Source organism: Acinonyx jubatus, chromosome X, assembly GCF_027475565.1.
Source record: "Acinonyx jubatus isolate Ajub_Pintada_27869175 chromosome X, VMU_Ajub_asm_v1.0, whole genome shotgun sequence".
In the NCBI taxonomy this organism is placed as follows: Eukaryota; Metazoa; Chordata; class Mammalia; order Carnivora; family Felidae; genus Acinonyx; species Acinonyx jubatus.
In genome coordinates this window covers 35,240,831-35,268,716 of record NC_069389.1, presented here as the reverse complement: position 1 = coordinate 35,268,716, position 27,886 = coordinate 35,240,831, and the positions used below count along the sequence as shown (strand labels likewise).

At 40.8% G+C, this 27,886-nt stretch overlaps 1 long non-coding RNA gene across 1 annotated transcript; it reads left to right on the top strand.

Annotated features, from left to right (window-relative positions):
- The first annotated feature begins 573 nt into the window (after positions 1-573).
- LOC128311588 (uncharacterized) lies at positions 574-24,344 on the top strand. Its single transcript, XR_008290087.1, has 4 exons — positions 574-769; positions 10,063-10,127; positions 10,888-10,931; positions 23,474-24,344. It is a non-coding gene; the product is annotated as an uncharacterized LOC128311588 (long non-coding RNA).
- The last annotated feature ends 3,542 nt before the right edge of the window (positions 24,345-27,886 follow it).

Sequence of the window (27,886 nt, the reverse complement as noted above, 5' to 3'; positions counted from 1 at the left end):
CTGTGGATATGTCTTCTCTAGACTTGTGCACGTAGATTTTGAATTAAGGGGATTTGCTTGTTTCTTTCATTCAAAACCTCATAATCTCTTGCTTACTCTGGAGTCTGCTGTACTGTGAGTCCTCTGAAACAGCAGCATGCTGCCTGGCTTTTGATTTTCCAGTGGCCCTTAAGGCATCTAGAGTATGTCAGGTCCTGTCAGTGCCCCAAGTTGTGCTAGACAGAAACCAATCCTTTGGGTAGCCCCCTCAATAAGCCAGGATGTTGGACGCATACTCCATTCTTCTCCTCTCCCAAGGAAGAGGCTGTCAACTTGTATCAGTGTCTTTCTCCTGTACCATGGGCCCTCTGGAGCAGCAGCAGCTGCACTGATCTTTTTTGTTTTCAGCAGCTCTCACGCATCTAGAGTATGCTAGGTCCCATCCATGGTCTGAGACAAAAACCGGTCCCTTGGACAGCCCCCTGAAAAGCTGGAATGTTGGACACATGCTCCACTGTTCACTTTCCCCTTGAGGGAGAGGCCGCCAGGCTGTCTTAGCCTGTGCGTGTTGTACCGCAGGTTCTCAGAAGCAGCAGCAGGCGGCCTAGCTCTCTTTTGTTCTCAGCGGGCCCCCAGCTATTTAAAGTATGCTGGGTCTTGTCAGCGCTCAGAGGCAGGCAAGACAGAAGCCAGTCCCTCAGGTAGTCCCTTTGAAAAGTCAGAATGTTGAACGTATAGTCCAGGCTTCTCTTTCCCTACCCAGGGAGATATACCAGGAGTCGGGACTAGGGTAAGAGGGTCACAAAATTTCCTAGCACCTTTGATGTAGCTGATTTCATGCTTGCCTGGGGTACAGAAGCCTTTTAACTGGTTTCTGGACTTCTCATAAAGAGAATTCATTCCTGTACTGCCGTTGGTGTCTCTGTGGGAGGAAGGATGGTCTGGCATCCTATTCTGCCATTTTGCTTACATCGCTCTGCGTCAGCTTTTGGGACAAGGCCACTCCCTTTCTCAGTAGCTCCCAGACGATAACTGAGTATGGTGGTGGTATCAGGCTCTTACCATGACTTTGCAATGTGGAACTCCTATAATGGGCAATCTTTGCTTTGGAGCTCCCCATTGTATTGGCTAAGACTGCCAGATCTGCACTGTAGTCTGAAGCCAGCTAGCCCTTTCTAACCTGCATTCTCCCCCTTTCATCTTTTCTTTTTTTAAGTTTATTCATTTATTTTGAGAGAGAGAAAGGGAGGGAGGGAGAGGCAGACAGTGAAGGAGGGAGAGAGAATCTCCAGCAGGCTCCACACTGTCAGTACAGAGCCCGATTTGGGGTTTGAACTCATGAACCCGTGAGATCATGACCTGAGCTGAAATCAAGAGCGGAGGCTCAGCTGACTGAGCCACCCAGGTGTCCCTCTCAATGAAGCTTTAAATGGCTTAATTAGTAATGCTGTTCCAGAGGCATTGATATTGTAGACTATTTGTAGCTTGTCTAATCATCTTCCATCTGCCCCCAGATCCATGACATTTACCATGTAACCACTGCAGCATTTCCTTGTGCTGGCATAAGCAATATTTTATAGTATAAACTCTATAATAATGGCTGACAACATGCCAGAGTTTAACAAACAGTCTAAACTTTACATGGAATGGCACCAGCATTCTTGTCTTTGTTTTGCCATTATTACTGTTGTTAGCTCAATTTAAAATTTCATTTTCTTTCAGGAGCCACGTTAAAAGAAGCTACACACTGGCAAACGTTTGGCCACTTTGAATTTTTTAAATTATTTTCCTTTTTATGTTGTCATACAAGTAAAATAAACTTTTTTCTTTGGTATATACGCCTATGAATTTTAAAGCATATATATAGTTCCATCAATCCCCAAACTCCCTCATGCTGCTGTTGATTTGTTTTCTGTCTCTATAATTTTGTATTTTTGAGAATGTCATATAGGTGAAATCATACATACAGTATGTAAGTTTTTGGGACTGACTTCTTTCACTCAGCATAATGCCTTTGAGATTCATCCAAATTGTTCTATGTAACCATAGTTTCTTCCTTTTTATTGCTAAGTAGAATTTCATTATTATGGATGATGTGTCACATGGAGTTAATCTATTCACCAATGGAAGGATATTTGGATTGCTTCCAGTTTGGGGCAAAAGGAATGGAGGGGATTATAAAAGTTAATGTACAAAAGTTTTCGTGTGAGCGTCAGTTTTCATTTCTCTAGGGCAGAGGTTGGCAAACATTTTCTGTAAAGTGCCAGATACTAAATACCTTAGGTTTTGTGGGCCACTTATAGTCTCTGTAACATATTCTTAAAACAAACAAACAAACAACAAACAACTCTTTAAAATTATAAAAAGCATTCTCGGGGCGCCTGGGTAGCTCAGTTGGTTAAGCGTCTGACTCTTGGTTTTGGCTCAGGTCACGGTCTCACGGTTCTGTGGGTTCGAGCTCCACATCGGGCTCTGCGTTGGCAGCGTGGAGCCTGCTTGGGATTCTGTCTCCCCCTCTCTCTACTGCTCCCCTGCTTGCGCTGTCTCTGTCTCTCTCAAAATAAATAAATCAACTTAAAAAAGAAAAAAGAATTTAAAATTATAAGAAGCATTCTTAGCCTGCAGACAGGCAAAAGCAGATCACTGGCCTGATTTGACCTGCTTGCCTCAGTTTGGTGACCCCTGCTCTAGGGCAAATATTTAGAACTCGGATTGTTGGGATTTATAGTAAGTATATGTTTAAATTTATAAGAAACTGTTTTCCAGAGTGACCATACTATTTTGCATTCCTACTCTGTGCATGAAAGTTCCAATTGCTCTACTTCCTTGGCAGCACCTGGTATTGTCAGTATTGGTTTTGTTTTGTGTTTTATTATTCTAATAGATGTATGGTAGTATCTCACTGCATTTCTTTAATAGTTAATGATGTGGAGTATCTTTTCATGGTGAAAGTTTATGTCTTTTCTCCTTTTGCCAACTTATTGTTTTGTTACTGTTAACCTTTGAGAGTTCTTTATGTATTCTAGATACAAATCCTTTGTTGGATTCGTGGTTTGCAAATACTTCCCCCCAGGCTATAGGTTTATTCTCTCAATAGGGTCTTTCACAGAGAAGAAGTTTTAATTTTGATGAGGCTCAATTTATCAATTTTTTTCTTTTATGGATCACGCTTACGTGTCAAGACTAAGAATCCTCTGCCTAGCCCTAGGTCCCAAAGGTTTTCTCCTACTTTTTTCTTAATGTTTTATAGTTATGATTTGCATTGAAGTCCTGTTTCATCTTGAGTTAGTTTTTGTGTAAGACGTGAGATGTAGATTGAGATTCTCCTTTTTCTCCCTGAGGATGTGCAACTGCTTCAGCATCATGTTGAAAAGGTAACTTTCACTCTAGTGGATTGCTTTTGCATCTTTGTTGAAAATCAGTTGTACATATTTCTGTGAATATATTTCTGGATTCTCTATTCTGTTCCACTGATCTATGTGTTTATTTATTTATTAAAAATTTTTTTAATGTTTATTTTTGAGAGAGACAGAGAGAGCACGAGCAGGTGAGGGGTATAGAGAGAGGGGCACAGAGAATCTGAAGCAGGCTCTGTGCTGACAGCAATGAGCCTGATGTGGGGCTCAAACTCACAACCATGAGATCATGACCTGAACTGAAGTCAGACACTCATCTGACTGACCCACCCAGGTACCCCTGCTCTTATCTTTATAATTTCTTTCCTTCTGCTTGCTTTGTGTTTCTTTTGCTTTTTTTTCTAGGTTGTTTTTTTTTGTTTGTTTGTTTTCAGGGTGAAAAATTAGATTATTGATTTCAGTTCTTTCTTTTCTATCAACATTTGATACCACTAATATCCATCTAGGTACTTCTTCAGTTGTATCCCACTAATTTTGAAGTGTTATAGTTCCATTTTTGTTCAGTTCAAAATATTGCCTAATTTTTTTGAGATCCATGAATTATTTAGGGATGTATGTTTAATTTCCAATTGGAGACACAGAACATACTTTCTGATTTCAATTCTTTCCAATTTACTGAGGGTTTTTTTATGACCCTGGATATGGTCTATCTGGATAAATGTTCTATGTGCACTTGAACATATTCTGCTCTTGTTTGGGGGGGTGTTATATAAATATTAGATGTAGTTGATTGATGGTGTTGTTCACTTTTATATCTTTGCTGATTTCTTCTAGTTCTATTGATTTCTGAGAGCAGAGTATTGAAATCTCCAAATATAATTGTGAGATTTTCCCTTTTTTGTTCTCTAAGTGTTTGCTTAATGTATTTTCAAACTTCGTTTTTTTTTATTGGTGTGTGTAGACCATTTACATTTAGTGCTGTTATTGATATGCTTGCATTTATGTTTACTATTTTATTATCAGATGTTCGTTCTGGTTTTTTTGTTATTCTGTTTCTATTTCTTGCCTTCTTTTGCATTCTCTGAACATCTTTTTCACTTCATTTTAATTTATCCATTAGGTTTTTCAACTATCTCTTTACATAGCTTGTGTTGGTTTGGTGGTTGCTCTTAGGATTACAATATACATACTTACCTTTTCACACTCTACTTTGAATTAATATTTTACCGCTTCAAGTAGAATGTAGAAACCTTACCACCACATAGGTCCCTTTACCCTCATCCCCTTATGTTATACTTGTCTTATATCTACATACACTGAAAACCCGATCAAACAATTATACAGTTCTTGCTTTGAATTGTTAAACACATTTTAAATTATTTGAGAGAAGATTGGCCTATTTTGCTTACCCAGATATTTACTATTTCTATTGCTCTTCCTTCAGACCTGATGGTCCAAATTTCCTTCTCTTATTATTCCTCTTCTATCTGAAAAACCTCTAATTCTTTTAGAGCAGGCATGCTGGCAATGATTTCTTTTAGTTTGTCTGAGAATGTCAGTTTCACCTTGATTCCTGAGGGATATTTTCACTGGATACAAAATTCTTCTTTTTAAAGTTTTATTTATTTAACTAATCTCTAAACCCACGTGGGGCTCAAACTCATGACCCTGAGATCAAGAATCGCACACTCTGACTCAGTCAGCCATGTGCCCCTGGATATAAAAATCTGTGTTGACTTTTTTCAACACAAAATCTTTGTGCCACTTCCTTCTTATCTCCATGGTTTCTGATAAGAAATCTGCAGTCATTCAAAGAGTTGTTCCCCTATAGCTAATACACTGTTTTACTCTGTCTGCTTTCAAGATCCTTTCTTCGTCTTTAGTTTTTAACAATTTGGTTATGATGTATCTAGGTATGGATTTCTTTTTGTTTATCTTTCTTCAGATTCATCAATTAGTTTCCAGTCACTATTTCTTCAATTACTTTTTTTCAGTACCACACTTTTTCTCCTTTCCTTTTAGAACTCAGACGACATGAATGTTTGCCCTTTTATTACTGTCCCACATTTCTTGAGGCTCTGTTCATTTTTCTCAATTTTTGTTTTCTTGGCTGTTCAGATTGAGCACATTTGATATACATTTAAATTAAATACTGATATACATTTAAGTTTAATAATACTTTCCTCTGTCATCATTATTCTACTATTGAACTCATCTCATGAGGTTTTTTTTTAATGTTTATTTATTTATTTATTTTGAGAGAGAGAGAACATGAGCGAGGGCAGGGAAGAGAGAGAGGGAGAGAGAGAAGACCTAGATTATCTTATACCTTGAAGGGCTTTACCCTGAACTAAGAAAATATTCTGCTGCTCAACATTGTCCTTTCTGCCTTCCACAAAGTGGTGGTCTAGGGAAATAAATCATCATTGAAATTTTATTAATAATAAAAAGGAAGCAATATAGGAACTGTACAAAAATATCCTCAAGAATATAGGAGCAAGACCAAGAGAAGACCAAAGGGCACACATCAGAGATAATTTGCCAGGGAAAAAAATGAAAATCATGACCAAAGATTTCTATAGGAATACAAAAAACTACATAAAAGCACAATATGTGAATAAGGAATTTAACACAGATAAACAGCTCAAGGAAAAAAAAATAAGATAAAAGAAATAAGAAATGAGCTAGCAGGGCTCAGGAAAGAAATGGAGAAGATATATAAAGGAGAAATGAAGGTCATCTTATAAACATCAAAAAAATAAAGAGATTACTGGGGGTAAAAGCCATGGGCATGAAAGGTAGGCTTGAGAAAAGTGAACAAAATGAATGAGAATATAACAAGTAGTTTTAGAAGTTTAAAAGGATTAAAGAGAAGGGGCACCTGGGTGGCTCAGTTGGTTAAGCATCTAACTCTTGATTTCGACTCAGGTCATGATGTCATGGTTTATGGGACTGAGCTCCACATTGGGCTCTGCACTGAATGTGGAGCCTGCTTGGGATTCTCTCTCTCCCTCTCTCTCTGCCCCTTCCCCACTCTCTCCCTCTCTCTCAAAATAAATAAACTTAAAAATTTTTTAAATAAAAGGATTAAAGAGAAAATGACATATATAAAGAACAAAGACCTACCTCATGTATGATTGGTGTTTCTGAATAAGAGAATAGATTAAATGGAACAGTAATATCAACAAAAATGTTCAAATATAAAATTCAAGAGTGCTTCCAGAAATAAGACTTGAATTTTAGCTTGAAAGAATAAACCTATCCCAGGTAAAATTGAAATAAAACAGCTACCTTCAACACATATCCTGACAAAGTTAACGGATTTCAGAAATAAAGAAAGAATCCCATGAGAATCCTTGCAAATAAACCAAGTCACTCGTGAATGGGAAAAAATTCATCTGGCTTCCAGCCCCTCTATAATAGCATCCAACATTAGAGGATGGAGGAGTAATGCCTACCAAGTCTTCGGAGAAAGAGAATGTGTGGTGAGCAGACCGTCATCCAACTATAATGGCACAGATGGCTTTATATTTCTCAAGAGTCTTTCTTGAAGACAGAACTGTCTGATAAATTTCTACCAACAGATACAATAATAAAAATGACTAGGAGTGATCAATGGGTCCATTAAAGGCTAAAATGACTACAGAAAGAGAACAGCATATACATCTTATATACACTGAGATGATATAAATAGAAGTCATAATATAGCCAACCAAATTCTGGATATCCTAGAGGTGAGGAAACATGGAGGTAGTATAAGTATGCCAATTTCCTCATCTTTCAAGAATTATTTAAAGCCAATAATAGAGACATAAGTATTTTTCTCTGAAGGTGTAAATTCACTTTAAGAAACTCATGGATAGAGATTAATACATTTATTTATTTATAACATTTTTCTCTTTATTATTATTTTTTAATGTTTATTTACTTTTGAAGGAGAGAGAGAGACAGAGCGTGAGTGGGGGAGGGGCAGAGAGAGAGGGAGACACAGAATCTGAAGCGGGCTCCAGGCTCTGAGCTGTCAACGCAGAGCCTGACACAGGGCTTGAACTCACAAGCCATGAGATCATGCCCAGAGTGGAAGTCAGATGCTCAACCAACTGAGCCATCTAGGCGCCCTTAACATTTAGTTTTTAAATAATTTTAGATTTCCAGAAGAGTAGCAGAGATAGTATAGAATATTCCTGTATACTCTTCACTCAGTTTCTCTAATGTTAATATCTTATATAACCATTGTTATGGTACCAATGTTTGTGTCCCCTCAAAATTTATATGTTGAAATCCTAATCCCCAAAGGTGATGGTATTTGGAGGTGGAGACTTTGGGAGGTGTTTAAGTCATGACAGTGGAGCTCTCATGAATGGGATTAGTGCCATATAAAAGAGGTGCCAGAGAGATCCCTATCCCCCTCCAGCATGTGAGGACATAATGAGAAGACACCAACTATGACCTTGGAAGAGGGCCTTCATTTGACCATGCTGGCAACTTGATCTTGGATTTCCAGCCTCCAGAACTGCGGGACATAAATTTCTGTTGCTTGTAAGCCACCTAGTCTGTGGTATTTTGTTATAGGAGCCCAAATGGGCTAAGACGACATTGGTACATTTATCAAAAGTAAGAAATGAACACTGGTACAATACTTTCAACTACACTCCAGACATTATTTGGATTTCCCTTTTTCTCTTTCAAGATCTGATTCATGTGATACCATCTTGCATTTAGTCATTATGTCTCTTTAGTCTACACTCTGTGACGTTTTCTTGGTTTTTCCTTGTCTTTTAAGGAGATCAAGAGTCGCAGGCTCTACCTACTGAGCCATCCAGGTTCCCCTAAAAACCTTTTATTATCGAAAATTTTAAACATACACAAAAGTAGAAATGATCATATAATGAACACCCATGTACTCATCACTAAGCTTCAACAATTTTCAATATTTTGCCAATCTTTTTCTATTTAACCACCTTCAAAGTCCCTCAATTCTCACAAAGATATCAGATATCATTTTCAGTTAGTTTGTTCACATTGGGATCCAAGCAAGCTTTATATATTCTTTTGATTATTGTAGATCGTAAGTTTCTTTTATTCTCTAACAGCTCCACTCCCTTTTCTCCCACACCATTGATTTATTGGACAAACTGGATCATTTATCCTGTAGGATATATTATATTCTGGATTTGGTTGATTGCTTCTGCAGGGTGTCATTGAACTCAATCTCTGTTCCCTGTGTTTTCTGTTCGGTATTTATATAGAGCAATTTGATTAGATTGGTGGGGGTTTTTTGTAGGCAGAATATGTAACAGGTGAGGCTACGTACTTCCCCTCACAACATATCAAGGGGCAGATAACGTGTGTTGTCTCTCTTGTAGTGATGTTAAAATTAATTAGTAAGACCAGGTGACGTCAGCCTGATTCATCCATTTTAAAGTTTCCTATCAATCTTTCCCCTAATGGTTTTTAGCAGCCATTGATGATCATCACTAAGATCCATCATTTTATTAAGACCTGAAAAATGGTCATATCTTATTTTATCATTATTCTGCATATTATCTGGAATTCTCCTAAAAAGAAGAAGATTCTTCATCAACTATCTGGTTATGGAAAAATTCAATTAATGTACAGGAAAGGCAGATACGTGTTTGATTCTTTCTCTTATTTTAAAAACCACTTTTTCAAAACAATGAATTGGTGCTCTAGCTCCAATGATGACAAATAAGCTTTCTGGGTTTTTGTTTCATTTTTTCCTACCATTTTGAACTCATAAATTTAAGAAATTGATGCTTATCAATCAATGCAATGTTTATTCATTTTGATACCCAAATTATCTCATCTTAAACCAGAGGGAGTGCCTTCAAGTTGGTTCCTGTGTCCTTTTGACAAACCCCAGTAGTCACTGATAGTTCCTTTGCTTATTTTATATGCTTCTAACTCTAAGTGCAATCTGCCATCTCTCTGAGGAGCCCTATTTCTTTTAGGTGAAAATGGTATTTAGAGGCCACCATTTTGGTACTAGTGTGCTCATGCTCCTGAATCATCATTGTATCTAAGTCTCTGTCAGTGTACAAAGCTAAGAGATACAATTTTTTAAAAAAAAATCCTAGGGGCGCCTGGGTGGCTCAGTCCATTAAGCATCCAACTTCGGCTCAGGTCATGATCTCACAGTTTGTGGGTTCAAGCCCCGCGTTGGGCTCTGCTGACAGCTCAGAGCCTGGAGCCTGCTTCGGATTCTGTGTCTCCCTCTCTCTCTTTCCCTCCCCTGCTCACACTCTGTCTCTCTCTTTCAAAAATAAGTAAAACAATACAAAAAGAATAAAAAATAAAATAACCTAAGTCATGAGTTTATATTGATATTTCCAATATGAATTTATGATTAAACTGTATAATTTATTTGATTTTATACTAGCATCTCTCTTTTATCTTTGGTGGAAAAATCCCTATTTTTAACAACATTATCATAATTATTAGGCTTATCCTGTGTGTGTGAGAGAAAATAGTAATACTAATATCACTAAGGCTACTAAAAGCAGTTTAAGATTTTTTTAAGAGCACTTTGCCCTAAGGGTATATTCCACTGGGTTTGTGTCATTAAAACACTGTATTTTAAAGCAATTTGAATAAATTATTTCTCACTGTGAGAGAATGCCACCATCTGATGCATGAGTGCTTCTAATTGGTATAACCCAAATTACATCCAAAACCCCGGCAGCAAAGGAGCCTTTTATCTTTCCAGACGGTGCACACTGAAATGGGTGTTGAACAAGTCAGTCTGACACATCTGCCTTTATAAGGCTATAGGTAAGTGCTTCAAAGTTATGTGCTAAAAGGTTAGTGGGGTAGAGGTTAGTTGGGTAGAGGATCAGGAAGTGTAGTGATCATTTAGAATACCTGCTTGGGGGAGGTGAGGGGAAATGGACTCAAAGAAACATAGATTTGCAATCAGTGTTCAGGACCCATCTGAGACAAGAGTCTGAATTCCTAATGGCCTTGTGTGCGTGATGGCATCTGGCAGCCCAGGTAAGAGCTTGAGAGGAGAGTGGGCTTTGCAGTGGTGGGAGGATAAAAGAACAGGGGGCTCAGGATGCTAAGGTGCTGGCAACAGAGAAACTGATGTGATATACCATGAAGCTCTAGAAAAGAGAGGATGTTAAAAGAGACAGAAAAATAATGATAAGCGCTTGCAATAAGCCAGGCACTGTCCTAAGCACTTTACATATGCTAATTCACGGAAACCTTACAACATGTTAAGGCAAGTATTGTTATTATCATCCCCATTTTACAGATAAGGAAACTGAGACCCTGAGAAGTTAATTTGAACAAGGTACACATATAGTAAATGGCAGAATTAGAATTTAAACCTAGAAGACTGGCTCCACAGAAGGAAGCAGTAAGACGTGCTTAACCTGGCAAAAATTATAAAAGCTGTAATACCTATAGCTGGTGGGGATATAGATTAAAAAATGCTCTTGCACATTGCTGGTGCACATTGGAGTATTACAGTCGTTTTAGAAACGAATCTGGTAACAACTGTTAATATTAATATATTTCATTTCCCCAGCAACTCTGCTCCCGGGAACCTATTCCATAGGAATGAAGGTACCAGTAAGTAAGGACATGTGTAAAAGGATGTTTTATCGCAGCATTGCTCATAGTTGCAAAACAAAACAAAACAAAACAAAACAAAACAGGACGCCAAGTGAAAGCCTGCCAATAGGAGAATGGCTGAATGAATGATAATATGTCCATACCACAAAAGTTATGCAGCCATTAAGAAGGTTCCACTGGGGCTATACCAGGTGACATGGGTGAGTTCCATGAAGTATTGTGAATTGAAAAAATAAAAATCAAAATCCAAAATTGCTAACACAAGAACTGGAATAAATTTGAATATGATCATTTTGCAATCTCTAATAAGTTAATCTAAGCATCAATCATCATGGCTACTAACATCACAAAAATTGTCAATGAGGTTTTTGTGCTTCCTGAGGGAAGAATATATCATTATCTGTTTATGAAGTAGTAATAAAAGTTGGACCTGAATTTGACTAAGCCTCTGGAGCCAACTATAAGCTTATAGCAAATAGAAGAGGGCACATTAAATTAGACTATGGGAATACAATCACTAAAATCATGACTGTGGGATATGCTACAGGACAAATGTCCCGTTTTCTTCAAGAAATAAAAAGTGATGGAATGGGAAGCTATAGATCTAAAAGGGAATCAAAAGACATTAAAAACAAATTGTTTTTTAAAAAGTCATGTATGATATTTACTGGACAATTGGAAGTCTGACACTGATTGGATATTAGGATTTTATTTATTACTTTTGTTAATGGTTTTGTGGCTTAAAAGAATTCTTATCTTGGGGTGCCTGGGTGGCTCAGTTGGTTCACTTAGCTGACTCTTGATTTTGGCTTAGGTCATGATCTTGCAAAGCCGGCTTGAGATTCTCTCTCTCCCTCTCTGTATACCCCTCCCCTGTTCACACTCTTTGTCTCTCAAAATAAATAAATAAACTTAATAATAATAAAAAAAGAACCCTTATATTTTAGAGATGCATTTGAATTATTGACATGAAATGATATGATGTCTGGAATTTGCTTAAAAAGAATAAGAGGGCAGGGGTGCCTGGGTGGCTCAGTTGGTTAAGCGTCTGACTTCGACTCAGGTCATGATCCCGTGGTTTGAGCCCCACGTCCGTCTGGCTCTGTGATGACAGCTCGCAGCCCGGAGACTGCTTCGGATTCTGTGTCTTCCTCTCTCTCTGCCCCTCCCCACTCAGGCTCTCTTTCTCTCTGTCTCAAAAACAAATAAACATAAAAAAATAAAAGGAATAAGAGGGCAGAGTGAGTGGGGATATCGATAAAATGAGATTGGCTCTATGTTGATAATTGTTGAAACTGGGTAATCGCTACATGGTGTTCATTATACTATTCTCTTTACTTTTTTTATATATGTTTAAAATTTTCCCATGATAATTTTTCTAAAATGTTATGGGAGGGGTGGTAGATATATTCCATTTGTCCCTCCAGATCTCCTCCCACCCTTCCCCCCATACTCTCTGCCTGGGAAGCTGACCTCTATGGATAGAATCAATGGGCTCCTGTGCCCTGTGTTAGGTTTGTAAAATGGGATACCCATAGGAGATGGAAGGAAGGAGAGTGAGGTTGGGGTTTTTCATTTCCCAGGCTCCCTCCCTGATGAGTCACAGTGAGCTGGCTGCCTCCTTTAATGAACCACAAGTCTCAGCTCCTGCCAGGGTGCTCTCCACCCATCCCTTTTTGCTGCTCATCCCTCTTCTTGCCCTATCCCTAGTGGTTTCCCTAAACCCTGCCCATGCTTTTATAAATAATCTCTTATTAAACTCTTCTCCAATTACCCATTTTGAGCATGCCATCTGTTTCTTGATGGGCGCCTGTCTGATACCAGAAGGTAATCAGCAGCAATAAGTAGAATCAGGGGAAGAAGCCCAGAGTAGTGGGGAGGAGGCAGTATAGGGCATTGGAATGAGAGGAGAAGTAGCTGAGGGCAGAGTTTAGCCAAAATATACAACAACCTGTAGACTACAGACACTGAACAAGCTAGTACTGATACATCCCGGCTCATTCTCAGCCCTGCCTGAGTTGGGTTCAGATCTGTAGGACAGGACTGGTTGGGTTATTTGAACTCAAGTTTTCCCAGATGGTTGACCCTGGTGGTTAGCAGGACCCTCAGATTCTCTTATCCCAGGGGAATCTCAGCTGCCAGCAGGGGCCCTGGTACAGCTGGAAAGCCTTAGTGGCCTCTGAGAAAACAGCCCTTAAGTTTTCCCCAGGGAGCTGGGGTGGGAAAGGTAAGTGGTGGCTCCAGTAAAAGATAGTGCTCAGGCTACAAAATCTAAACCTGGGGGCGGGGCATGTCTCCTCCCCATGCTGACAGCCTGGTCCCATGCAGCAAAGGAAACTGAGCCAGTGGGAAGTGGGGTGGGTAATGCTACAAAGATCATGTGGTTCCCTAACTCTGTTGACCTGATGTATCTTTTTTTTAATGTTTGATTTTTGAGAGAGAGAGAGAGAGAGAGACAGAGTGTGAGTGTGGGAGGGCAGAGATAGAGGGAGATGCAGAATCTGAAGCAGACTCAAGGCTCTGAGCTGTCAGCACAGAGCCCAGCGAGGGGCTCAAACTCACAGACCGAGAGACCATGACCACAGCCGAAGTCAGAGGCTTAATTGACTGAGCCACCCGGGCACCCCAAGCCGCAGTATCTTTTAAAATGCTTTAATTTGAGGGCACCTGGGTGGCTCAGTCAGTTAAGCATCCAGCTCTTGGTTTTGGCTCAGGTCATGATCTCATGGTTCATGAGTTCATGTCCTGCTTCAGGCTCTGCATTGAAAATATGAAGCCTGCTTGGGATTCTCTCTCTCCCTCTCTCTCTGCCCCTCTCCTCCTTGCATGCTCTCTCTGTCTCAAAATAAATAAATAAACATTAAAAAATAAAATATTTTAATTTTAAAAGACATAGATTCAACGTTCTATATAGTTCAAAATGGCTCAGAAATAAAAGCTATAACCAGATACACAATTAAAGCTCTCCCTCTAATGCCTGCCCCATCTGCCCAGTCCCCTTCCTCCCCAATTAAACAGCCACTGTAACCTTTCAGAGGTTAAAAAAAAATTTTTTTTTTAGTGTTTATTTTTGAGAGAGAGAGAGAGAGAGAGAGAGACAGAGTGCAAGTGGGGTAGGGGCAGAGAGAGAGGGAGACACAGAATCTGAAGCAGGCCCCAGGCTCTGAGCTGTCAGCATAGAGCCCAATGTGGGGCTCAAACTTGTGAACTTCCAGATTATGACCTGAGCCTAAGTTGGACACTCAACTGACTGAGCCACCCAGGCACCCCATCATGTTTATTTTTGAGAGACAGAGAGAGAGAGACAGAGCGCAAATGGGAGAGGGGCAGAGAGAGAGGGAGACATAGAATCTGAGGCAGTCTCCATGCTCTGAGCTGTCAGTACAGAGCCTGACATGGGGCTTGAATTCACGAACGCGAAATCATGACCCGAGCCAAAGTTGGACACTTAACCGACTGAGCCATCCAGGCACACTCTCTTCCAGACATTTTTTAATGTATATGGATATACATTAGTATATACATGTGTATGGATATACATACACATGGATATACATGTGTATGGATATACATAGTAAGGATATGGATATCCTTACTTTTCTCCTTTTAACATGATGTATGCTCTCTTCTGCTTCTCTTAAAAACATGTTAGAGCTCTTTCCATACTGATACACATAGAGCTTCCTGGTTCTTTTGTTCCAGCCATGTGGTATGGTAATGTACTTAATTATCACTGGTGATAGAAATTTAGGTTGTTTCCAATCTTATGCTATTTTTTAAAATTTTTTAAATGTTTATTTATTTTTGACAGAGAGAGAGAGAGACAGAGCATGCGCGAGGGAGGGGCAGAGAGAGAGGGAGACACAGAATCCAAAGCAGGCTCCAGGCTCCCAGCTGTCAGCACAGAGCCTGACGCGGGGCTCGAACCCACAGACCGCGAGATCATGACCTGAGCTGAAGTCGGACACTCAACCGACTGAGCCATCCAGGCACCCCTCCAATCTTATGCTATTAACAATACACATGTTGTATGAATGAGTGAGCAAATGGATAACTTTGTACATGGATCATTTTCCATGTCTACTAATGTATGTGGGGTCAATTCCTAGAAGTTAAATTACTGGGTCAAAGGTCATACACTCTTATGATTTTGACAGATACTGCTAAATTGACTTTCAGCAAGGTTGTGGCAGTTAACACAGGACGGTTGTGCCAAGGACCCTTAAAGACAGCAATGGCAGGGGTAGGATGTCCTCTGTGGTTGCTTCAATTGAAGTTAGTGCCCCATGGGGTCCATCTACCCAGCCGGGCACTGTCACCAAAACCTCTTTAATCCTGACATTCCTAAATCCAGGCCGACCTTCTGTATTAGTTTTCTATGGCTGTGTAGCAAATTATCACTTAACAACATGAATTTATAACTCACAGTTTCATGGGTGAGGAATCCTGGCCCAGGTTAGCTGGGTCCTCTGCTCACGGTCTCATTGGGCTGAAATCAAGGTGTCAGCCAGATGGGGCTATGATCTCATGTGAGGCTCAGAGTCTCTTCCAAACTCTATTAGGTTGCTGGCAGAATTGATTTTCTTTCTCTTTCTTTCTTTCTTTCTTTCTTTCTTTCTTTCTTTCTTTCTTTCATCTATCATCTATCTATCTATCTATCTATCTATCATCTATCTATCATCTATCTGTTTATGTTAAGTAATTTCTACATCCAACGCGGGGCTCAATTTCATGATCCAGAGATCAAGAGTCCCATGCTCCCCTGACTGAGGCAGCCAGGTGCCCCCAGGATTGATTTTCTTAAAGTCGTGGATTAAGATCCCAATTCTCTTTCTGGCTTTTGGTAGGGGGATCGCTCAACATCGACAGACTGCCCTCAGGGCCTAGCCATGTGGCTTTCTAACATGGTAGTCATATTGGCAAAACTAGCAGGAGAACTTCCCTCTACTCTGCTATGGCAGGATCTGGTGTGACATAACCTAATCAACAGAATGATTATCCCACCATATTCACAGATCCTGCCCACACTCAAGGGGAGGGGATGAATCAAAGTATGTATACCAGGGACTGAGAATCTTAGGGGCTATCTTAGAACATTGTTACCACACCTGCAATTGTTCCTGAGCCCAGCTTTGCTCAGCTCTTGGCGTCAGCCTGAATTCTGGGGCTCCATGTAACCCCCTCTCCATTCTTGTGTCCACCAGGGCCCCTCCTGCTGAGACCATGCCTCAGTTCCCTGGTTTCTGGCCGCATATCAGTATTTTTTGGAAAACAAAATTGTCTTGCCAGGTGGCTCTCAGCTGCCTACCTCCAGCACTACTTGTCCCTGCCTCAGCCAACCCTTGAAGTTTGGTTAGCCCTTCTGGGGTAGGATTCAGAACCCAGAGGCAGCACAGACCAAACACTAAGCCATGCCAGTCACCTCCTCACCTCTCCTCCCTTTCTTCTTCCTCTAAATATTCAATCTTGAAGGGGGTCCACACCGATTTATTAATGCCAGTATCTTCATGGTCATGTATTTAAAATGTATTTCTATGGGGCACCTGGGTGGCTCAGTTGGTTAAGTGTCCGAGTATTGATTTTGGCTCGGGTCATGATCCCAGGGTTGTGGGACTGAGCCTTAAGTGGGGCTCCACGCTGAGTATGGAGCCTGCTTAGGATTCTCTCCCCCCCTCCCTCTCTTCGTCCCTGTTCCGAGCTTGCACTCTCTCTGTCTCTCTCTAAAATAAAAATTCTAAAGAAACGTATTTCTCCCGGATATTTTGGTTCTCACAGTTCTCTTTGGAATCTGAATGCTTCAATTATCAGTACAATTCCTTTTCATCTTAAGACATTATTTCCTAAAGTTCTTAGATGTACCAAAAAGAGATTAGTTACAAGAGTCTCTCTTCAAGAGTCTCTTCTTCCATCCCACCTCTCCAGCCCCCACTTTTCTACCAACCTCCCCAATGGAGCACCACAACAGGAGTTACACAGCATGACCAAAGGAAACCTCTTGACTTGACAACGTTTGTTTTGTTTTAGTTTCTGCAACCCTATTTGTAGTGCTAGAGGTATTTTTCCCCCCAAAGAAATATTTTATGAGTCATCAGGAGACCATTATCCTGTAACCACATCAGAGACCATGGGTATTTTCTCTCAGAAAATTTCGATATTTTGAAAATTTACCTAGATAGAACTGATGTGTTTTCAGCTGCAAATTCATCTATGGTGCAGATTCAAACTGTTAATCTTGTATATGTAAATCACTATAGTTAAATTACTTAAACACATAGAGCACCAACTAAGATTTTTAAGTCTTTTATGTCTGGGGCTAAGAATAGCAGACACAGATTCTTGTCTTGCCTTTATTGATGACTGCAAATCTTACAAAGGGTAATTTATAAATTACCTTCTTCATAATACATGAAGACTTGCCCTTCAATCATCTGAATGTAAATACAGACATACCCTGCTTTATTGTGCCTCACAGATACTGAGGTTTTTTGTTTGTTTGTTTGTTTGTTTTTTACAAATTGAATGTTTGTGGCAACCCTGCATGAAGAAAGTGTATTAGCACCATTTTCCCAATAGCATTTGCTCACTTTGTGTCTCTGTGTCACATTTTGGTAATTCTTGCAGTATTTCAAAGTTTTTCATTATTATAACATTTGTTATGGTGATCTGTGGTCAGTGATCTTTGATGTTACTATTGTAATTGTTTGGGGGCACCATAAACATATATGTATACAACAATAATGAAATTAGGCCAATTAATAATGCTACAAGGGGCCTCTAAATATTTAAGTCCCACATCTCTTACTTTTTTTTTACTTTCTTTTTGAGCGGGGGGCAAAGAGAGAGGGGGACGGAGGATCCAAAGTGGGCTCCACGTTGACAGCAGTGAGCCCGGTGCGGAGCTCGAACTCATGAACTGTGATATCATGACCTGAGCCGAAGTTGGACGCTCAACCAACTGAACCACCCAGACGCCCCCAACATCTGTCACTTTAAATCAAAGGCTAGGGGCTCCTGGTTGGCTCAGTCAGTGGATCATGCACCTCCTGATCTTAGGGTCGTGAGTTCAAGCCTTGCGTTGGGTGTAGAGCTTACTTAAAAAAAAAAAAAAGTTAAAAAAAAATCATTAAAAAACTTAACTAAGGGCTAGAAATGGTTAAACTTAGCGAGGACAGTATATCAAAAGGTGAGATAGGCTGAAAACTAGGCCTCTTGTGGTGGCAAACAAGTTAGCCATGCTGTGAATGCAAAGGAAAAGTTCTTGAAAGAAACTGGAAGTACAACTCCAGTGAACACATGAATGATAAGAAAGCAAAACAACGTCATTGCTGATAAGGAGTAAGTTTTAGTGGTCTGGACAGAAGATCAAACCAGCCATAACATTCCCTTAAACCAAAGCCTAATCCAGAGCAAAGCCCTAACTCTGCAAAATTCTATGGAGGCTGAGAGAGGTGAGGAAGCTGCAGAAGAAAAGCTGGAAAATTTTGTTTCCAGAGGTTTGCTGCAGAGGTTGGTTCATGAAGTTTAAGGAAAGCAGCCTTCTCTATAACATAAAAGTGCACAGTGAAGCAGCAAATGCTGATGTAGAAGCTGCAGCAACTTACCCAGAAGATCTAGCCAAGGTAATTAATGAAGATGGCTACACTAAGCAACAGATTTTCAATGTAGATGAAATAGCCTTCTATTGGAAGAAGATGACATCTAGGACTTTCAGAGGCAGAGAGAAGTCGATACCTGGCTTCAAAGCTTCAAATGCAGCTGGTGACTTTAAATTGAAGCCAATGCTCATGTACTATTCTGAAAATCCTACGACCATTAAGGATTATGTTAAATCTACTCTGCCTGTGCTCTCTAAACGGAACAACAAAGCCTAGATGACAGCACATCTGTTTACAACTTGGTTTACAAATTTTCTAAGCCCACTGTTGAGACCTAGTGTTCAGAAAAAAAAGATGCTTTTCAAAATATTACTTCTCATTGACAATGTATCTGGTCACCCAAAAGCTCAGATGGAGATGGACAGTGAAATCAATGTTGTTTTCACGCCTGCTAACACAGCATCCATATGTCAGCTCATGGATCAAGGAGTCATTTTAACTTTCAAGTCTTATCACTTAAGATATGCATTTCATAAGACCACAGCCGCCACTGATAGTGATTCCGCTGATGGGTCTGGGGAAAGTAAACTGCACATCTCCTGGAAAGGATTTACCATTCTACATGCCATTAACAACACGTGAGTCATGGGAAGAGGTCAAAATATCAACACTACCAGGAGTTTGGAAGAAGTGGATTCCAACCCTCATGGATAGTGGAGGGGTTCAAGACTTCAGTGGAGGAAGTAACTGCAGATGTGGTGGAAACAGCAAGAGAACTGGAATTAGAAGTGAAGCCTGAAGAGGAGACTGAGTTGCTGCGATCTCATGATAAAACGTTAATGGATGAGGAGTTGCTTCTTATTTTTTTTTTATTTTTTAAAAAAGTTTAATTATTTTTGAGAGAAGAAAGAGACAGAGACAGAGACAGAGAGGCAGGGAGTGAATCCCATGCAGGCTCCACACTATCAGTGTGAAGCCCGATGCTGGGCTTGAACTCACAAACTGTGAGATCATGACCTGAACTGAAACAAAAGTTGGACACTTAACCGACTGAGACACCCAGGGGCCCCAGCCATAAAGTAGTTTTCAATTAATGTATGTACATTGTTTTTTTAGACAATGCTATTATTGCATACTTAATAGACTACAGTTTAGTGTCAACAAAACTTTTATATGCACTGGGAAACCAAAACTTCATTTGACTCACTTTATTGTGATATTTATTGTGATACTGTGATTTATTACAGTGGTCTGAAACCAAACCCTCAATATCTCTGAGGTATGTCTGTAGTAATATCTGTCTCTGTTAGGTGCAAGGAGTGACTTTAGTGAAGGTGGCAAGGGGCACCTGGGTGGCTCAGTCAGTTAAGGATCCGACTCTTGATTTCAGCTCAGGTCATGATCTCACAGTTTGTGGGATCGAGCCCCATGGCGGGCTCTGTGCTGACAGAGCTGAGCCTGCTTGGGATTCTCTCTCTCCCTCTCTTTGCTCCTCCCCTGCTCGCGCGCACACACACACACACACACACACACACACTCTCTCTCTCTCTCTCTCTCTCTCTCAAAATAAATAAATAAAATAAACGTTAAAAAAAGCAAAGGTGGCAAAAGGTGCATCTATCTCCCTCTTCTACTGACTTGACACCATGCCTGAAATCATACTATGAGATGTTTTTTCTCTCAGTCCTATAGGCTTTCTGCTTTTTAGGGGTCCCTTTTACTTCATTTAAAAAAAGTAAACATTTTATTTTGAGATCATTATAAAGTTAAATGCAGTTGTAAGAAAATAATACAGAGATTCCAGGTATCCTTTACTCACTTTCCCGCAATGGTCACATCTTACAAAACTATAGTACAATATCACAACCAAATACTGACACTGACACAGCCAAGGTATAGAACAGCGGCATCATCACAAGGATCCCTCATGTTGCCCTTTTATGGGCTCACCCATTTCCTTCCCATCCCACTCCTCCTTGATCCCTGGCAACCACTAATCTGTTTTCCATTTCTATGATTTTGTCAAGAAAGTTATATAAAGGTAGTCAGACAGGTAGGCTTTTGAAATTAGCTTGATTCACTCACCACCATTCCCTGGTGATCCATCCAGGTTGTTGCGCGTGTCAATACCATATTCCTTTTTACTATTGAGTGTTATTTCATGGTATGGATGTATCACAGTTTATTCATCTTCTGAAGGACATCTGTATTGTTCCAGTGTGGGGCAATTACGAATGAAGCTGCTATAAACATTTATGTACAGGTTTTTGTACGAACATATGTTTTCATTTCATTCATATAAATGCCCAGAAGTACAAGTGTTAGGTCATATGGTAAGTATATATTTAGTTTTTCAGGAAACTGCCAAATTGTTTTCTATGGTGGCTGTATCATTTTACACACCCTCCTCTAAGCAAGATATGAGTGATCTAGTTTCTCTGCATCTCTGCCAGCATGTGATGATGTCACTATTTTTAAATTTCAGCTATTCTGATGAGTTTGCATTTCCCTAAAGGTTAATTTTTGTGTGTGTGTGCTTATCTGCCGTCTGTATATCCTCTTCAGTAAAATGTCTCTTCATGTTTTTAATCCATTTACTAAGTGGATTATTGCTTTATTTTGTTTTTTAAGTATTGAGTTTTGAGAGTTCTTTACATATCCCTGAGGTTCTGTTTGTTTGTTTATTCAGTCTATTTTCTGTTGTTCAGACCGGGTAATTTCTGTTGCTCTACCTTCCAGTTCACTGATTCTTTCTTTTGTCTCTTCTATTCTGCAGTTGAGCCTATCCATTGAGTTTTTAAATTTTGGTTATTTCATCTTTCAGTCTGAAATTTCCATTTGGTTTTTCTTTATGTCTTCTATTTCTTTACTGAGACTTAATTTTTTTTCATTTGTGTCAAGTGTATTTGTGATTGCTCATTATTACTTGTATGATGGTTGCCTTAAAAACTTTGTCAGAAAATTTTAATATGTGTTTCATCTCAGTTTTGGCATCTTTTCTTATTTAGCTTGAGATCTTCCTCATTCCTAGTATCATAAGTGATTTTTGAATAAAACCTGGGTGTTTTGGGTATTATGTTATGACTCTATATCTTATCTAAACCTGTTTTAGCTGTTTTTAAAAAAAAATTTTTAATGTTTATTTATTTTTGACAGAGAGAGACAGAGAGACAGAGCATTAGCAGGGTAGGGGCAGAGAGAGAGGGAGACACAGAATCCGAAGTAGGCTCCAGGCTCCGAGCTGTCAGCACAGAGCCCGACCCGGGGCTCGAATCACAGACCACGAGATCATGACCTGAGCCAAAGTCGGATGCTCAACCGACTGTGCCACCCAGGAGCCCCTGTTTGTTTTTTTTTTTAATACAACTCCAACAGGAGAAGAAGGGATCCCCATTACTACCAGGTCAGCATGGAAGTCCTCTCAGTCTCTGTTGGACTGGGAGAGGAAGTGGAGAGGAGTATCTGTTGGAGGGGGCTCCTTATTACTGCTGAGTGGGGTGGCAGTTGAGGCTCCCCACTAGGTCTCCACTGACACCCCAAGGAGAGGGTGGCCTCAATATCACTGAGCAATGGTCAGTGTCCTGAGTCTCCACTAGGGTTCTTCTGATGCTACTTCAGCAGAAAGGATGCAGGGTGGAAGTTCAGGTTCCTCATTACCACCCAGCAGGGAAGAAAGAGCTGGCTCCACAGGTTGCGTTTTCTGATGCCATCCTAATGGGTAGGTTGAGGTACCTTGTTCTAGGTGGAATTCTAGGTTTCCCACTTGGCCTTTGCTAGTTATGAGTGCGAGTGGGGCTATAGCTTTCTGTGTGGGTTTAGCTGGAGTAGAGCAGTTGCTGTTGAAAAGTTTTCTCTTCCTATGCTGCTCTTTCTCAATCTTTTGGCTTAGAAAGAGCAGCTTTTGTTGGGCTTTTTTTTTTTTCTGCACTTGTTTGCATTTCTGGATGTCAGCTTCTAGAGCTACAAATCTGGGATATATGAGTCAAAAAGAAAATCCAGAGAATTCACTACCATGTTGTTCCTGGAATACTGAGGTCCTTAGCAGGTCCTCCCTCTTCTCTCCATTTTGGGTCTTCTTACATTTGTTTCATATATAATGTCCAGAGTTTTCAGTTGTACTTATGGGCAGAGTTAAGAAAAGTATGTCTATTCCATCTTCTTGGAAATAGAAGTCCTCAAGTTCTTAAAACTTGTTATTGAAGTATAACATACATACAGAAAAGAGCACATATCTTAAGCATATGGGCCAATGAATTTTCACTAACAATATACCATGTAAATAGAATTCAGGTCAAGAAACAGAATACAATCAACCCCCCTTAGAAGCCCCTTCATGCCCCCTGTGAGCACTAGCCTCAGCTGCAAAGTTAACCACTATCCTAACTTCTGACAGTATAGACTGCTGCAGCTTGTTTTTGTACTTTATATAATGGATTCCTTTAAAAAAAAAGGGGGGGGGGAGGTGTCTGGGTGGCGCAGTCAGTTGAGAGTCCAGCCCTTGATTTCGGCTTGAGTCATGATGCCAGGGTCGTGGTATTGAGCCCCTTGTTGGGCTCTGTGCTGGATATAGAGCCTGCTTGAGATTCTCTCTCTCTCTCTGTCTCTGTCTCTCTCTCTCTCTCCCTCTGCCCCTCTCCCCCACTCACTCTCTCTCTCTCTCTCTCTCAAATTAAAAAAAAAAGGAAATACCCTTGAAAGACTTAATGCCATATGATGACATTGACTAATATCTTATCATGGGTTAGTTTATCATATAATTTTCCTTATGTTTAATAATAACAAATTCATTAAAAAATAATTGATATTATAATATACTTTAAAGTTTATAACCTTATATCATCTGTTCCTCACATATTCTTATGAGGTAGATTATATTATTATCCTCATTTAATGTGAGAAAATTGAGTCTCAGAGATGTTAAATAATTTGTCTAATGTCACCCAGATAATAGGCAGAAAGACTGAAAAGCTTCAGGAGAAAGAGACCTTCTTTGCTGCCCGGGCCATATATCAATTTTAGAGAAGCTTCTGATTGGCTCTGCTTTGGCCATGTGACCACCAAATGCCTGTCAAGGAGGAAACGGGGCACCATGATTGACCTGCCCACCAGGATCATGTGGAATTGAGGAAAGGATCTTCAAAGTGACCCAGAGAAAGAAATGGGAAACCATGCTAGACAAACAGAACTTCGTTACCATAGTCCCAATGAGGACAAAACCAATGCTACCTATTTCTTGATTTTTGTGGAAATGTTAAAATAACCAAAATCTCGCTCTCTCTTCCTATATCCATATTTTTATGACTCATTTTAACATTCTGTAATCACATTCAGAATCACATTCTGTAAAATTTGAAATGGACTATAGAAAAGTTATCACATAGATGAGGAAAAGGAGGCTAAAAAGAAAACGCTTGGTCTAATTTCATATAAATACTTGCTTTGTGGTTTTTCCTCCATTTTTATTTGTTATAAGAATAATTTTATGAGCTTAACCATTTTCAGATAAAAAACTATGCCAAATGCAAGATGAGTAAGTTCTAGAAAACTACTGTAACAACATAGCACCTAAAATTAAATTTGTTAAGAGGATAGATCTCCTGTTAAGTATTCTCACCAGAAAAAACCACCCAAACCAGAAAACATCACAAAAGAACACAGGGAAATTTTTGAAGGTGGTGGATATGTTTAGTATTGGTTACGGTGATGGTACTATAGGTATATGCATATATTCGACGCCATCATGATGTATATGCTAAATGTATGAAATTTTTGTACATCAGCTATAATTCAATAAAGCTAAAAGAGGGAAAATGATTCTATAACCTTAATATATTCATGCGTATTCCAATCTTTATCAAGACACACCATATCGACAGTTGTGATCATGTACACTGGCTTTCAAACAAATGATAAAAGGCCACATATACATTATCTTCTAGCAACGATTAGAATATTTCTATGTTGCAAAGCGTGCAGGTAAGTGGCCTAAACCTGCCACCTGGTAAGAGATGGAAAGCCCCCTGCACAGTGGTGAGAGCTCTTGCTTCTCTTCTTAAGCTGGATCAGCACCTCCTCCTGGCCCAGAATTTTGGCCTTGAACAAAGTTGCAGAATGGGAGAGGAGGCCTGTGGAGCCCTCCGTTTCTCCCTATTAGGGCATATTCTTCCTCCAGTGCTTTTCCAGATTCTCATTCGCTCAGCCCCTTCCTGGGGCCTGTTCTCCTATGAGTGTTGGCATCTAATTTCTGCTCAAAGATTCACTGATTGTTTTGATCTTAGCAGAAAATCACTCAAAGTGCAACCTCTCAGGGACATCATTATTTGAGAAGGGGACCCTTCCAACACAGAAAAGTATTCCTGAACTGAAGGAATGGAGGAAACCTTTTTTTAGAGGGTCCCCTACTAAAGGACAGGGCCTGCTCTAATATTGGGGCTGCAAAGACACTAAGACACCATCCGTGCCTCCGAAGAGTTCAAGTTCCTGGCTTCATTCCAGGTGTCTGTAGTAACCTCCAGCTATCTGCAGGCTGCCCCACCTCTGCCTGGAGCAATAAGGAGTCCTTGGACTCTCCCTCAATAGGCCCTGTCAGACAAGCCATCTGCATCATTCCAGGCCCAGGCAGGAAACAGATGGCACCCTCAGATTGGGTAAATTGAGACGAGTTTAATAGACTATTTACAAAGGCATATCAGGGTGTAGGGAAACCACAGGACAGAAGGAGCAGAAGGAGGGAGCAGTTACTGGAACCTCACAAGAGAATTCTGTGAAGAGGGCCTCTTGACAGGAGTGATGGCTTTTGGCTCAGGGATGAAACCAGGTAGCCCTCAGGGACCCAGAAAGAAGGCATTCGAGGGAAACAAATACCCTGATCTCTCTCCTCCCAGCCTCCCATCTCTCAGTGGTGGCCAAAGGCAACTGGAAGACAGAGGACATAGGAGCCCATTGGTGGAGTCCATGGACTTCGGCTTGCAGGGGCACAGAGTAGGTGGAAAAGGGTGGAGTGGATCTGGAAGGGCAAAAGGAAGCCATCTGACACACCGTCTGACTTCGGAAATAGTCTGCTGCAGTTTTGTCCAAGGTGGTTTCCACCAGTACTCCTGAGAGTAGGGGTGAAAGTTGGGGGGTCGTGTCTGTCTTCCTCCCTGAGGAGTGGGGCAGCCTGAATTGTCCTAGTCTGCCTGGGGCTTTTGAGTCTTCTCCCTGTTTTTCCTCCAGCGTCCACACAAGGCAGTGTTGTCAAGTAAGGAAGTAACCTGCTCCAGGCCCCAGCCTCACTAGCTTCCTGCACCCATCCAGCCAGCCCTGTTTCTTGTCCCTCGTGTCCCGAACAACTAGCTGCCTCTGCAAGTGGGCTGCTAGACCCTCCACTCCTCCCGCTACTGGTGGCCAGTGCACAGGGTCATACCCTCCTGATTCCCTCAGTTTCCCCATGGCTGCCAGAAGTCAGGACGCACTTCCCCCGTGTTTGTGAGGACTTCATTTAGCCTGTCAGCCTCCCTGGTGTCCCCACTTGAGCTCTCTCCACACCCCATACCCGTCTGACCTCAGCTCTCTTTCCTCTAGCCAGCTCAGTCCTTCTTTATCCCTAGCCTGCAGTGTGGGATCTGCTGAAGTAGAATGCTTTTCCTCTCTATGAAATTTAACCAATTTGCAATTTAATAAATCAGGGCACTAATTTATAAGGAGAAATCTAAGAAGACTGGATTCTTGGTTCATTTGCAGGAAGTTTCTCTCCATGCAAGCAACAAAGGAAAAAAGGTAAGGGGAGCATGAGAAAGAATGACAGACTTTGTTTTTTTTTAAGTTTACTTATTTTGAGAGAGAAAGAGAACACATGTGAGCAAGCAGGAGAGGGGCAGAGAGACAGGGGGAGAGAGAATCCCAAGCAGGCTCCACGCTGTCACTGCAGAGCCCGACACGGGGCTCCATCTTATGAACTGTGAGATCATGACCCAAGCCGAGATTAGGAGTCAGATGCCTCATCAACTGAGCCGCTGAAGTGCCTTGACGAGAGACTTTCTAAATCCATTTTCTCTATATATTTACACTTTGTAAAGTTTATTTATTTTGAGAGAGAGAGAGAGAGAGAGAGAGAGAGAGAGAGAGAGAGAGAATCCCAAGCAGCCTCTGCCACGCTGTCAGTGCCAGGAGCCCGAAGCGGGGCTTGAGCTCAAGAACCATGAGACCATGACTTGAGCCAAGACCAAGAGTCGGATGCTTAAACTCACCAAGCCACCCAGGCGCTCCTCTGTATTTCCATTTTTATGCCCTTTGTACATTTTTACTATTTACTATACGTACTTTGTACATATTTACTATAAAAACCAAGTTCATGGATTACATTTACAATTTTATAACACGATTTCAAAAAACATTGGAGGCTAATTATGACCAGTGACTTTGAGTGATACGGATAATAGAAGCATGGAACAAGTTGCAGACACGTGGCACAGAAATGACAGCTAGAGCTAGGACAAGGCCACCAAGATTTTCAGATTTCTGCCCAGGGTAGGCCTCACTTCAGGGGGAGTGGGACTGGTTACGTTTCCTTAGTTATGTCAGGAATTTGTGTGGAGACCTGAGTTAACTGGCACGGTGGTTTGATTTATTTCCATGGTGGTCTGGCATCCTGTAGAAGTAGGCACTTGGGGATGCCGGCTAGTCGGCACAAACCTACCTGGCTTTCAGCGTGCCTTCATCGCTTGCTGAGATCCCATCGCCACCTGGGAGCTTCCACATGTTTCATTTAATAAGCGATATTGTGGAATGACAAGTAGAGGAGTTATTTATATTTGGGGGTCGTTTAAAGTTTTATTTTTTAAAAATTTATTTTGCAAGAGAGAGAGAGAGAGAGAGAGAGAGAGCGAACAAGCAGGGGAGAGGCAGAGAGAGAAGAAGACAGAATCCCAAGCAGGCTCTGCACCATCAGCACAGAGTCTGATGCAGGGCTTGAACTCACAAACGCGAGATCATGACCTGAGCAGAAATCAAGAGTCGGACGCTTAACCGACTGAGCCATCCAGGCGCCCCTATTTTGGGATCATTTAAATATTTGTTAAGAAGAAGGCCATTCCTAACTGAGAGTCTGAAGCAGGTAATTTGTTTCTGCTGTTCTGCCGCTTTCCTTTACTACCCCATCTACCTGACAGGTCCATCCTGAGGACAGTGGGGGACAATTATGAGTGATCTTAGCTCTACACTGAGGGCTTCTGAAGAGACTTGCTTCTTCCTCCATCTCCGCTCCATCCTCCCAGCTAATTGCTGAAGCTCTGGGTACGGACCTCCCAAGGGGAACTTGAACCCAACTGGCTTAATGACCTGAGAGAAATATTAAGACGCGTAAGTGATTTAACTGTT